At 38.1% G+C, this 15061-nt stretch overlaps 1 long non-coding RNA gene across 1 annotated transcript; it reads left to right on the top strand.

Moving 5' to 3' along the window:
- Positions 1–2650: 2650 nt before the first annotated feature.
- On the top strand, positions 2651–14167 carry LOC116782318. Its single transcript, XR_004355198.1, has 3 exons — positions 2651–2759; positions 12478–12484; positions 14158–14167. It is a non-coding gene; the product is annotated as an uncharacterized LOC116782318 (long non-coding RNA).
- The last annotated feature ends 894 nt before the right edge of the window (positions 14168–15061 follow it).

A 15061-nucleotide genomic window follows, 5' to 3' on the forward strand; every position in this document is an offset into this window, starting at 1 on the left:
CCACCTCTGAGCAGCAGGGCTTCAGCACGCACAACGGTTTCTCAGCAGGCAGCCACTGGAGACAATGAATGCCTGCCTTCCTGCTCCTTGCCTTAGCTTCTATATCTGAGCTGATGTCATATGGTATGGAATATCCCCTTGGTCAGTTTGGTCAGCCGGCCTGGTTGTAGCCCCTTCCAGGATCTTGCCCTCAAATAAGGAAGGAATGCTACTGTGCTCAGCAGTAGCCAAAAAACCGGTGTGTCATCAACACCCTTCTAGCTACTAATGCAAAGCACAGCACTGGGAGGGCTACTGTGGGGAAATGAACTCCAGCTCAGCCATACCCAATACACAAGGTTATGGAAGAAAAGGCCCAGTTAGAATTGAGTCTGGCCAGGGACATCAGGGATAACAGGAAGGGCTTCTGTAGATATGTTGCTAGCAAAAGAAAGCAAGGGGATAACGTGGGCCCTTTCTGGAAGGAAATGTTAAACCTGACTACCCCAGACAGAGAAGGCTGTGGTTCTCAATGATTTCTCTGCTTCAGTCTTCAACACAAGTGCTCCAGCCATGTTGCCCAAGTTGAGAAATGCAAATTCAGGGACTGTGACTCTAAGCCCACTAAAGGAGACTTTTGAGGCCATCTAAGGAACCTGAATGAGCACAAATCCAACAGACCTAATAAGATTCATCCACAGGTTCTGAGGGAGCTGCCAGATGAAATTGCTAAGCCAATATCCATCACTTTTGAAGAATGATAGCAGTCAGGTGAAGTCCCCAGTAGCTGGAAAAGGGGACATATAACTCCTATTTTTAAAAAGGGGAAAGCAGAAGGCCTGGGGAATTACAGATGAGTCAGTTTCACCTCTGTAGCAGGTAAGATCAAAGTAAAATGTCCTCCACCTGGGTCACAGCAATTCCAGGCCCACCTACAGGTTGGGCAGAGAAGTAACTGAGAGCAGTCTCTTATGATCAGGTTCTTTAAAATTATTACAGAGATGTCTCTACCTGAATTAACATGTAAATGAGACCATATGTCAAAGTCAATAGTATAGATTTTTATTTAACAGTAAATGTGAGGTGGAGAGAGATAGAAAGAAATAGAAATTTGCTGTTTCTACATTACTGTTGTTATTCTGTTTCTTATTCAAAGGGTATCTTGTTTTTTTCTCTCAAATAACAATGATTTTTGGTCTTCCCCTCTTACTTTTTTTTTAAACTCTTTTCACTCTTTAGGGCACAAGCCAACAAAGTTTTCCCTTATTCTATGCCAGTCTCATCAATGAGGCAATTATACGCCATGAAAGTGGCTCCAAAACAAGCTTTTTTAGGAAAACTTTCCAGCACAGTGAACATAAATTATGCAGCTCAACAGCAGTTGGGCACAAATGTAATAGATCCATACATAAATTATGACTATTGTTTATTTGCTTTACACTTTCTTGGCAACAACATAGTGGTTAACAAATAGTGACTAGCAAGAGAATATTGCACCTGAGATTATAAAAAAAGTTAAGGAACACAAGTTAGCCTATTTTTCAGCTCAGACCTCATTTGAACTATTTATACATGTTTTTAATAAAGTATAATAATTTGAAAGATTTAGTATTTAGTCATTATCAAGTATTAACCCTATTTCACTGGTGAAAAAGAAAAGTTCTGTGTAGCAGAGTAAAGCTGTTCTTTAAATGGAATAACCTACTAGAAAGAAATGGGAAACTGTTTTGTTTGGGTTTTTTTCCCCTTATGTTTCTACACCTACTGTTATTTCTGATTATAATCTTCTCAATGAACGCAGGAAACTGTATATATGATTTATTTTCAGCTAGTATTACAATATAATTTTAAGCTTCTTCCCAGTATATTGTTGCATATCAGTATTATTTACATTTTAAAATAGTCTATTTTGTATATTTCATTTATCTCTTGGTGTATTAAATGTTTGCAGACTAGATCCACAATAGAATCTAAATGAAACAATGTTTGGCAAAGAAGGGAGTGAAATTAAGTTTTTATCCTCTTCAGACTGCAGAAGTAATGGAAAAATGCAGAAAGAGAATGAGAACTTTCTACATCAGATTCTCATGTATTTAGAGTCAGAAAATATAAAAATATAAACTCCACCAAAATTCCTATTGGCAATTTTCTAAAAGAAACGACAGATAGTGTGGAAAAGACAGGTATTGATATTCAAAATTAAAAAAAGGAAAACATAGCATAATGCTCTTTCAGTCTGAATGTCTCAGTTTACCTTCGGTAGAAATCAATAAGTAGGAAACAGGAACTCTTAAACTAAGAACTTTGTTCTGTTATGGAGCTGGGACGTGGCTGGTATGTATAACATACTCCAGGAACTCAGAAATTTTCTCAGATTGATTAATACAGACACAGAGAAAAATATAAGATGTTCCAAATCAGCTGACTGGAAAAAGTAATTCATAGATAGAACAGGAGACTGAAATTCTCTGAAGAGTGACTAAGCAACACATATTTCACTTGTGCATTGCTTTGCTTAACCTAGCCTAGAGTTCAGAATCTCAAGATTTTTTTGGTCTGTATTCATAAAGGCTTGGATTCATCCCATCTACCTTTGAATAGCTCAGTGATCTTGAAGTTGGTAGCCTAAATTTATTTTAATGGTCTTCTTAGGAGTCCAAACCCAGCTCTCAGCAAAAGGAAGCTTGATAAATTTGAATCATAAACCTTGGAAAACAAGAGCTGACAAACATCTCGTGATCTGAAGAAATTTGGACCCTTATCCTGAGACCTGTTGATGTGTAGTCCTAGGATTTAAACCTGGCTCCAAGCAGAATTAAGAAAGGACTTTTTGAGATGATTCTTAAAACCATGTCTAAACCACTGTAATCCCTCCATCCCCCATGCAATCCTACTTGAAGAAAAATTAACTATTTAGAAATTGCAGTAAAAACTTGTGTAACTCCCTAATTAACGTAGGTTGTCCCCTTCATTAACGTGTCCAGCCCCCGAGGCCCATAAAATTGTGTTCTTGCATTCAATAAACCATTCCAATTTTCCCCATGCTGGAATTGTGTTTAGTTTTGTTTTTCAGACCGCCACTGTCTTCCAAATTTCCTCTGCAACTCATGAGGAGGCCTACGCCCTTTTCACTTTATTTAATATGTGAATTTCCCACTGATAGTGTGCCTAATTTGGAATGGACTCCCCAAAGCTGGTCACAAACATGCTTGATGAAAAGATGTAAACATTTTTGGAAAATCAGTGACCTGAAAGTTACATGAAGAATCAAACAATTTTTCCTGCAAAGTAGAAGCCAAAAGTAATGTGAAGAAGTAACTGGCAACAGCAGATGGAAGAGATGATGATGATTAAATCATCGGTGCTCAAATAAAGAACATTTGAGAGGCTGACCCAGGCAATACCCAGACAAGAGAGTGTGATATAAATGTAATGCAGTCAAGCAAACTTAGAACAACCAGTAAAAGGCCCTATTGCCTTGTAGAAGCAGAGGATTATCAAGGTGGGGAGGACCATAGACTTGTCCTCTTCACTGGAACAGAGGTACAACATATTATGCTCTGATTTGGACATGTTCTCATCAATGACCTGAGAAAAACTGGGTGCCCTCCCCAGCTCATGCTGGGATATGTGCACAGGAGCAAGATTTCCCTGCTGTAGCTCTGATGTAGTCATTAGAGTATTTGTAGAGTACATTTTTTCTCACTCATGGTAGAGATCTGAAATACATCAGTTTATGTAATGTGAACAACACACTGTAGTGGCTAACAACATGGAGAATACAGCCTTGTAGAAGCAAAATTTTGGCTTTCAGTTTTGTAATGGAGTACATGATACAGAAACCATAGTAAATGTGTAGTAGTACATAAGAAAATAGAGGTGTCCTCTGCTCTCCAAGTAATGCATTAATCTAAGGTAAAAGGATGCCAACTAGCTTAATGGTTCTTGTGATCGTCTGCTACCAAGAAAACAGCACCTGGCATATCAACTCAGCTGTCATTTCTTGTGAAATTATCCTTAATAATTGGTTGACTACTTAATTTTCTTCTCTCCTGAGATTTGTAATTATTTTGTTAAAGTGAATTCTTCATTATCAGTGACTGAAATGCAGGAAATTTACCACCGAAATTTGAAGACCGCAAGGAAATAAGGAGTTACTGAAAATGAATACAAAAAAGATTTGATGAAATAATCAACTGTAATATTCTTTTAGGAATAGTCTTTGCTATTTGACTATGTTTTAATACAGGTTAATCTTTGAGGTCTTTTCTAATGTATTTAAAGAGCACAGAAATAAAATAAGTCATAGTTTTTGCTGCTTTGGTTTTGATTTTTTGTCATTATTTTAGGGTGGGGTTTTTAATAATATTAATTTAAAAATATAGACAAAATAGATATAAATAGATTATTATAGATATAAATAATATAGATAAAATAATTTAATTTTATCTATAAGGAAAAGGTTATTTTGTTTACCAGACCTTCTAATCACATTTAATAAAAGTGAAAGGCGTGGACACTTTTTTTTCCCATTTTAGACACATGTCCAATATATCACAGAAAGTAAGGAGACAGTTAAAAGTGAGCTGAAGAAAGAAATGTTGAACATGAGTTTAATGAAATAGTTTCAAGTTGTTTCTCCAATGAATATTTATTATTTATACAAGAAAGAACAGTTTTACCAGAGAGAATTGAGAAATGTGCCCCAGCTCAAAATAGCTAATTGAGAATATGGTTTTCAATAACTTTTAAATTGCTATATCCACCTTTTTCTATGTGTGATTTTCAGTTTTCTTCTACTAGTGGATTTGCTATTTCATTTTCCTAATTACACCTGAATTCATTTTTTCAGGCATCGTATCGGGCTACAAATCTGCTGCAGTAACTAGGCTCTCTTAAATTACTGCCTTCTTTAACTTTGACTTTCAGGCAAGTTACTCCTTAAGGTCACAAGTTAGAAGCATTGGAACATTTATTCCCGGGGGAGAGGAGAGAAATTAAATAGAGTTTGCCAGTCAGGAGACAGTTCCTATTGCATTGCAAGTCCTCAGTGGTCAGCCACAATTTTGGCGATTTCAATTCATAAATTGTTGCACAGTGTTCAATATGTTGAGTTTATTTCAGAAAAAAGATTGAAGAGAACATGCCTACCAAGAGAATTCCTTCCCATTACATTATAAATGTCCAAGTTACTGTTATCCATTTTTAAAAGACTTTAATTTAAAGATTACTATTTATGAATAGGCAATATTATATGATAGTTTTTATTAGGAATAAAATTGTACATGAGAAAAAATATACATTAATAATACTATAGTCAGATATTTTGTTTCAGTCTGAATGGTTTAGAGGCACCTTGAAAGAGTTTCCAGACACAAAATACACCTCTGGCATTCATTTAGTAAACACTGTTTTACTAGCATGATAGTCAAAGAACAGTTGACAACAGTGTATAACAGTTTCAAAATTATTATGTTTAAAATCAGACTTCATAAACAAAGTTTATATTAGCATTAGAAGATGATGAATGGTTCAGTCCATCCACAAAAAATCCTTTTAATATAATATTGTTTTCAAAGCAGAATAAAATTTGAAATAAATAAATAAAAAACATTTAAATCTTGCCTTTGTTGGACATAGGTATGTTTGGAATTATGAAGGTCACTGTTGGCATAACTTTGAGACCTTATGTTTCCTGCTCTTACTGTGCAGCTTTATGGAAGAATCAAATACACTTTGAGCTTCCCATGTTACATAGTCATCCAGTGTTCAATTCCTCAACCATAACATACAGGTACTTTTCACTTAATGACTTCCAGACAGTGTTTTGCTTCTCTGTGAATGGAACTATAGTTAATTCCTGTGCCTTATATTTGAGTGGCTTCTCTGTGAAGCTGAGAAAGTAATAGTAACCTATCTGTGATTTCCTGAGTTCCAGATTTCTTGTTCTTTTCCATCCCATACATATTTGGAACTTTGTTTCTTCTGCATTGTCTTTTGAAAAAAATAAATGAAAGCTTCTAACTTTATGCGGAGATTTGATTTCAGCCCTACCATAGATTAGTAGTAAGTAAAAATCATTCCTGATAGGTCTTCAATAACTGCCATGAAATTAACATTTGCAAAGTATTTATAAGAGTTGAATTTTTCATTATAACGTTTTTTTTCTTCTTTTTTCTTTTTTTTTTTTTTTTGTCCCAAGAAGTTGAATTAAAAGCCACATTTGATTCCCACTTGTACCCTGGTTGACAGGCTCAGAATCTAAAGAAGGTTCAGGACAAAACACTATTTTACTTCAGGAGCTGCTCTATCAAGTGAATTGACAAGAAATTTGGAAGTTTAGTTTGAAAAGGCTGCTACTTTGTTTATGGGAAAGCAAATGGATCTGTTCAAAGATTCCTCTTTTGAGTCTTGAAGTTCATTGAAAGACTTTTATGACCAGGGTCCTAAAGGTATCTGTATCTAATCAGTGAAACACAAGAGCAAAAACCCAAGGTTTATTTGCATTGCTAAATCTCTCCTTTTCAATTAAATAAATGTCTTAAACTATTTTTACACCTTCTGTAACATTATCACCTTATTATAAATACTATTTAAAAACAGTCACCTACTACTGCAGTTGAAAGAGTGGTGACAAATCAATGAGAATTAGTAGACTAGCACAAAATAAAGAATTAATGTTCTACAAGGTGGTTTACCTGGCAAAGAGATCCATATTAAGTGTTCCTGACCAAAGTTCTCTTTGCTTTTGCCAACTGTGCTAGTGCATAAGCTTCTACAATAATATTTTTGGTTACGTGAATATACATCTAAAATTTTTGCAACAACTTAAAATAGAATTCCTCTTCCTTCAAGGAATTCTCTGATTCAGAGATATATATTTTTTTCCCCATGCTCAACATAATCATCAAGAATAGATACTAAAACCTGATAATGTCTTAGCTAATATTCTATTTTCATCTTTTTGATGAGGTATCTAAAATGAGCAGAAAAAACCTCAACCATACTTTACCATTTTTGCAGCAGAATACTAATCAATATACAAAGTATTTAAAATACGAAAGATATTGTTCTTTAAACCAGTAATCTGAAGTTTAGTATGACCATTCAGAGTGAACTCAGAACTTGCTAAAAAACCACCCTACTGCCTCCTAAAATTATGTTTTCATAGAATTATAGAATCATAGAATCAACCTGGTTGGAAAAGACCTCTGAGATCATCATCATCAAGTCCAACCCTTGATCCAACACCACTGTGGTCACTAGACCATGGCACTAAGTGCCACATCCAGTCTCTTCTTAAAAACCTCCAGGGACGGTGAATCCACTACCTCCCCGGGCAACCCATTCCAATGTCTGATCACTCTCTCGGCAAAAAGTTTCTTTGTAATATCCAACCTAAACTTCCTTTGGCAGAGCTTAAGATCATGCCTTCTTGTCCTACTGCTGGTTGCCTGGGGGAAGAGACTGATGCCCACCTGGCTACAACCTCTTTTCAGGTAGTTGTAGAGGTTGCTTTTGAACCATAATGGGAAACTTTGATGTACACCTTGTACAGCTTACATTTTTACAGTGCAAAGATATCATGCCTTGTTCTTGAAAAGAAGAAGTAGTTTGCAATGGTAACAGCTGCCTGTAGAATGAGAAGAAATTTCTGATTGTATAAGGGAGTTCCCTATACCCCTCTGATTGTGTGATCTTATTTCAAGGATTTGGGAAAAAAATATTGATTGAATGTGACACTTAGTGTCTTCCAAAAGGAATCTAGTGTGTACTGAAACTAATTCATTACAAGAATCACAGTCCTGAAAGAGGATAAAAAATTAAGCATTTTACTAAGAAAACATGTTTCTGATCAAACTGAAAAGCTAATGAAGATGTAAAGATACCATAGGGAGTATAGAATGATATTAGAACCTGATACCACTGTTTCCTACCTGTGATGACTTTACATAGTTTCTAGATGTTAAAGAGAAATAAATCTTTATCTTTCAGAAACTTATATACTCACTTGTGTTGAACACATAAGAGATGATTGGCAACACTGACAACTATAGGAAATTTTTTAAACTCAGGAGGTGCAAGTTCTTTTCAGATCTCATCATAAAGATACCATCACTCAAAGATGCCTATCTACTATATTGATCAAAGGATGGAAATTACAAAAATGTGAAAAAAGCAAGGAGGGGGTTATTCAATGCTGCAATAACTGTGATTCCAAGCATCAGGAAGAATGCTTTTATCCTTTCTATAATGTCCATCCTTTACACAATAAATTAGTTAATCAGCTTTGAGTGCCGATGCCTTTCTTACTGAGATTCCAAAAGAATCTGGATGTGACACTTAGTGCCATGATCTAATAACCGTGGTGGTAGTGGATCAAGGGTTAGACTTGATGGTCTCAGAGGTCTTTTCCAACCCAGCTGATTCTGTGATTCTATGATCCTCAGTTAAAAGACTCCAGGAATAGTCAGTAGCATGTCAGTAAGAAGCATTTTTTATTTTTTATTTTTTATTTTATTTGCAAAAGCAATAGCAGAGTAAAGCCTGAATGTGTGCCTGGTTGGCTCTGCACACAAGCGTGGAGATGAGTAGCACAGAGATTACCCTAGATATTTTGCCCAGTGATTTGGGAAAAATAGAAGGAGTTATCATCTTTTCAGTCTCTCAACGACATTTTAAAGTGTTTAGAAAAGCAAGGTGTAGATGTGGAGAAAAGGCAGCTCGATTTACGGACTGTATGATTGCTAACTTGCTTCTGGCAGTTGTGAGACACTTTAAAGTGATGATGTAAAGACAGATCTGAACTGCAGACTCCATTGGTGATGGAGAGGAAAATCCAAGTTGTGGACAGGGGGAGGAAGGGCCACTAACCCTGGGTTCAGGAGATTCTGTTCCCAGGTGATTATATGAGTGGAGATATTTGGAACACTTCTAAAGAGGAGAAGACCAAAGGGTCTGAGGATGAGAATGGGATCTCTCCCTCTGCTCTACTTCTGCTGATAAGTAAGCCAAATAGATCCTTTAGACACCACTCACTCTATGATCCCTCTGTGTGCTAATACACAGAGAGAGCTACAAAATTTGGCTGATTTATATTGACAAAAATCAGGTATCTGGGGCAGTGTTTGCTGTACATCTTGGAAACCAGGTCTAGGGATGTGGAAGGACAGTGCATTTAAGCCTTCAGAAGTTACTGTGATTAAGCATATTAATGTAAAACCTTGTGATTGTACAGTTATTGAAAAGGGTCCAGGGCGTCTAACTAATTCCTTCTGTGACTTTGTCGACTGCAAGCCTTTCAGCCTGACCTCGGTGCAAAAGAAGGTCATGGAGAAGATCATCTTGAGTCCCATCATGCAAAGGATACAAGACAACCAGTTGATCAGGTCCAGGTTTATGAAAGGCAGGTCCTGATTGACCAACCTGGTCTCCTTCTATGACAAAGTGACCTGCTTAGTAGATGAGGGAAAGGCTGTGAATGCTGTCAACCTGGACTTCAGTAAAGTCTTTGACACCATTTCTCACACCATTCTCCTGGAGAAACTGGCTGCTTATGACTTGGATGGGTACAGTATTCACTGGATAGAAAACTAGATGGATGACTGGGACCAAAGAGTGTTGGTGAATGGAGCTACATCCAGTTGGCAGCAGATCACAAGTGGTGTTTCCCAGGGCTCAGTACTGGGTCCAGTTCTGTTTAATATCTTTACCAATGATCTGGACAAGGGGACTGAATGCACCCTAAGACAGATTGCAGATGACACAAAGCTGGACAGGAATGTTGATCTGCTGTAATGTGGGAAGGGTCTGCAGTGGGACCTAGAGAGGTTGGATTAATGGGCCAAGGCCAATTGGATAAAGTTCAACAAGGCAATGGACCAGGTCCTGCACTTGTTGTGTCACAACCCCAAGCAACACTACAGGCTTGGGGCAGAGTGGCTGGAAAGTTTCTCAGTGGAAAAGGACCTGGGGGTTCAGACAGCTGTCTGAACATAAGCTGGCAGTGTGCCAGGTGGTCAAGAAGGCCAGTGGTATCCTGATTTGTATCAGAAAAAATGTTACTAGTAGGACCAGGGCAGTGACTGTCCCCCTGTACTTGCCACTTGTGAGACTTCACCTCAAATACTGAGTTAGAAAGACATTGAGGTGCTGATGCGGGTCCAGAGAAGGACAACAAAGCTAGTGAAGGGGCTGGAGCACATCTTATGAGGAGTAGTTAGGATGGTTGGGTTTGTTTAACCTGGACAAGTGGAGGCTCAGGAGGGACCTTATAACTGTCAACAACTAAAAGAGGTAGTAGTGAGGTGAGGGTTGGTCTCTTCTCCCAGGTAACAAGCAATAGAACAAGAAGAAAGGGCCTCAAGTTTCACAAGAGAAGGTTTAGATTGGATATTAGGAAAAAATTCTTCACTGAAAGGGTGGTTAGGCATTGGGTCAGGCTACCCTGGGAAGTGGTGCAATACCATTTCTGGAAGTATTTAAAAGATGTGTGGATATGGTGCGTGGACATGGTTTAGGGGTGAACTTGGCAGTGTTATGTTAATGGTTTGACTTGGTCATCTTTAAGTGTTTTCCAACCTAAATATTCTGTGATAAATTGTCCAAGCACAGTAACCCTCACCTTTTGATGATAAATCAGTTGTGTGGAAGCATGCAGAGGAGGCTGGGTGTACTTTTGGGAGCTGTCTGTGAAGTAGGGAATTGTTTCTCACAGCTTTATGAGACGAGATACAAAATTATTCACTTCTGTTATGCAGTTCCATTTGTTTACAGGCATCCTTCTTATACTAGGGTCATAATTTTGTCTTATCGGGGAGTATCCAGGGAAAAGAAAAAGAAAACATTAAAAGATGTGTACTATTGAAGTAATAACATACTAGTCTTCCCTTGCTGCTCAGAGGGAGGAGAAAAAACACTCCCTGTCAAATTAGCTCAGGATCTAATCTCCATTGCCCTTTGAAAACAACATCCAAACCAAAATCAGGATTGATCAAGCATGGTAAACCTCTAGATGTTCTAGGGGGATGGAGTGGGAAAGGAAGATCATCAAACACAAATCCCACTAGTTATCTATTAAAATGGGGAAAAAAAAAACCCAGGCAATGGATCTCTCTTACATAAGTAACTGAGATTTGCAGGAGTCAGTTTCACTACCCACACAGTCACCCTATAGCTATACATTCATTTGGTGGTTCTGAAGAGCCATCCAATGAAGCCTATCTAATCCTAATCTGGGAAAATATCCAACATTTATTGCCCGAGTAGGCATGAATCAAATTCCCAGATAAATAATGGAGGATAACACTTTGATGTGTAAAACCTTCCTTACCCCAGGTGGAAAATATTCCTTAGGAATTCAGACTGTTTGGGTAGGTTAAGTATTTTAGTGCACCAGTTGTTTTATTGCCACCTCCAAAGCCAGTAGCCTCGAAACAGTATCAGTTACCCAGGCAGGCATGCTGAAATCACTCAGTTAAAGTATTGTCAGAGATGGATATTGTCTGCAATACCACTCTCCCTTTAATAGTTCTATTTGGTCCATAAAGAAGCCAGGTGGTTGCTGATGCATGATGGTAGATTACCAGCTAACAAATAAAGCAACCTCTCCCTTGGCTGCAATTGTCCTAACGTCGTGACACTATTTGAATGTATTGAGATAGAAGCTGCAACATGGCATGCTGTGACTGATACGGCTCTGCTTCTTTAGCTTATCCATTACTGCAGAATCCCAGGAACAATTTGCCTTTTCTTGGGAAGAACTACAATATACTTTCACTGTCCTGACTCAGGGGCATTAGCATAGGCCTGCTATCTGCCACGGGCTAGTGGCACAACATATGGAGAATAATAGCATTTCTCTACCTTGTAAATTTTTCCATTACATGGATCTTACTGTCATTACTGGGCTCACTGAGCAGGACATGGGAGAAACTCCTAGGAATATTTTAGACATTGTGAAAAACATAGATGGGAGATCAATCTGAAAAAGACAGTAGGGCCCACTACAGAAATTACGTTGGAAACCTGGACACATGATGCTTGAAGTGATCAAACAAACTATCTTATATATGTCTGAACATGAAAAATAAAATTTAGTTCTAGAAATTTGTTGGAATTCTGGATTATTGGAGACAATTTATCCCCATCTCACACAGATCTTCTGTCTGTGGTTTCATACATACATACTTCAAATTGGGGGAAAAGGAAAAAATCAACTTTTGCCGAAACCAGACAAAGTGTCTCACATTTTGTGGCTTTAGGGCCCAGATAGGATAGGCCCATAAACCTTTTAAATTTTAAGCCTCAGTATCTAATGATACTAGGCCCCCTGAAGCCTTTGGCAAAGAGTGAAGGGAAGGTAAATCCCTCTGGGATTATAGTCTCAACACCCCTCTACACCAACTCAAAATTAAACTCTTTTTTAAATACTACTTTTAGCTATATACACTGACAGAAGAGATGACAAGAGCTCAAAGGCATTGCTCTTATTGGCAGACTACCTGTCCTGAAATGGTGTCCAATGGCACCAGCTATAAGGATGGGAAGACACAAGTGGTGTAAAGTGGAAATGATATATCTCCACACATGCTAAACCAAATGTATGGGTTTTGGTTGGGATATATAGTTAATTTTCTTTATAGTGACTTGTATGATGCTATATTTTGATTTGTCCTGAAAAGAATATTTTTAACACATGGATATTTTTGTTAGCTCTGGACAGTGTTTACAGGGTCAAGGCCTTTTCTCCTTCTCACACTTCCTTACCAGCAAGGGCGCTGGAGGTGGGGAGAGGAATCTCATAAGGCATGTAGCTATGTCAACTGAGATGATGGCACCCTAGGGACAACATTGACAAAAGGGCAAAATGATGTACAGGCACTGAGAAGTAGATAAAAGAAGGTGGAAGGAACAACCTTTAAAATACCAAGGCGAGAGTAGAAGAAGCAGGAGGAAGGAGCAGAAGAGCACAAGTCCTGTGAGGAGAGGCTCGGGGAGCTAGGATTGTTTAGCCTGGAGAGGAGAAGATTCAGGGGAGACCTTATCACTCTCTACAACTACCTGAAAGAATGTTGTTGCCCTGTGGGTGTCGGTCTCTTCTCCCAGTCAACTAGCAATAGGACAAGAGGACACAGTCTTAAGTTGCACCAGGGGAGGTTCAGGTGTTTAAGAAAAGATTGGATGTGGCCCTTAGTATCTTGGTCTAGTTGACAGGGTGGTGTTGGGTCATAGGTTAGACTCAATGATTTCAGAGGTCTTTTCCAACCTGGTTGATGCTGTGATTCTGCGATTCCACGAGGTGGTCCAGATGCAAGAGCCAGGATTCCCCTGCAGCCCCTGCAAGAGACCACGGTGGAGCCGTTATTTCTCTGTAGCTTGTGAAGAGAACCACAGTGGATCAGCTATCTACACTTCAGCCTGTGGAAAGGACCACGCAGAGAAAGTGGATATGCCCAGAAGGAATGCTGAACTGTACAGTACCCCACCAAGGAGTAGTTTATTCCTGAAGGGCTGCAACCCATGGAGAGGATCCACACTGCAGTAGGGGAAAAGCACAATGAGGAAAAGGAAGCAGAGAGGAACTGTTATAGCAGTATTTCCCATACCTCCTGCATTTCTAAGGGTCAGGTGGAGGTAGACAAATGGGGAATGGAGGAATGAAGTTGAGTTTGGGAAAAGGAAGGAGTAGGGGGAAGGTGGTTTAGGTTTTGCCTTTTTTTCTCAGTATTCAAATGTACTTGAATTAGCAATAAACTAAATTAACTTTTGCCAAGCTGAGTCTGTGCTGCCTGTGATGGTAATTGGCAAGTGATCTCCCTGTCTTGATCTCTACCCAAGAACTTTTTCATCTCATTTTCTTCCCTTGTCCTGCTGAAAGGCAAGAGTGAGAGATTGACTAGGTGGGCAGCTGGAAGCTGCCAAGTTCAACACATCACAAATGTGTATTTAGTTATAAATATACGTATAGTGCATTGTCTTTTCCACATAAAATATTATATGCAACCATTTGGGAACCATAGCTTTATGAAGAGAAAGATTTTGGAATGTATTATTCAAGGGACTATTCAAAACTAGGTCCACAAAGCTAGGCAGACTTGACTCCTAACAGTGATTGATGAATGTGCATTGTGAATAAGATCCTGTTAGAGTATACGTGAACTTAGAGGTGAACCTCAGCATGGACAAGAACTTTGCAAAGTATATCACGTTCCATAAGGAGGGGCTTGTATGATGCTGCAACAATCAGAGTTCCCAGCATCAGGAGGGACATAAGATAAATTCAACATTATCTATAACTTCTATCCTTCACACAATAAATTCATTAACCAGCTTTGAGTGTCAGTGAATGACAGTTGAACTTTTGTATAATGTAATGGCACTTAGGGACGTGGTTTAGTGGTGGACTTGGCAATGTTAGGTTTTGAGTTGGACTCGGTAATCTTAAAGGTCTTTTCCAACCTAAATAATTCTATGATTCTATGATTGTATTACATATATTATTACAACCTTAAAACTGAGACAATCTTAGATGCTGAAAAGTCCAAGCTATTGGGTTACTCCCCTATGGACTACCTGGTAGCATTGAGAGAGCATCAAAACTTATACTTCATGTTAGAGTCACAATGTTGATTTGTGAAATAATTTTTTAAATTGTAAGAACTGTGCATATTTCTTTATTTCATCACAAATTCATAGCATTTAATGTTGATTATTTAAATATTTGGGGCATTTTTTGTTAAATAAATGTTTCCTAGAGAAACAGAACTTCTGTGTTATGGCATGGGAATCTTTTTTTTTTTCCACAATACTTTACCCTATCCCAAATATTTTAATAAAAGTTGAGATCTTTATTTTCTTCCATGCATGGAAAGATTAATAATTGATATCTCATGGCGAATAGAGAATTTATGGATTTACTGTCTAGAAGGAAGCTTGAGAATTTCTCAAATGTACCCTCTGTTCTTCAGGTTAATGCGGGAGAACTGAAATATACTTTCTGGTTGGTAACAGGATGGATTCCCTGGAGATGTACTGAAGGCTGCAGCAACAGAAGTGGAGGGCTTTCATACTTTTTACATTA

This window comes from Chiroxiphia lanceolata, chromosome 2 (assembly GCF_009829145.1).
Source record: "Chiroxiphia lanceolata isolate bChiLan1 chromosome 2, bChiLan1.pri, whole genome shotgun sequence".
Taxonomy (NCBI): Eukaryota; Metazoa; Chordata; class Aves; order Passeriformes; family Pipridae; genus Chiroxiphia; species Chiroxiphia lanceolata.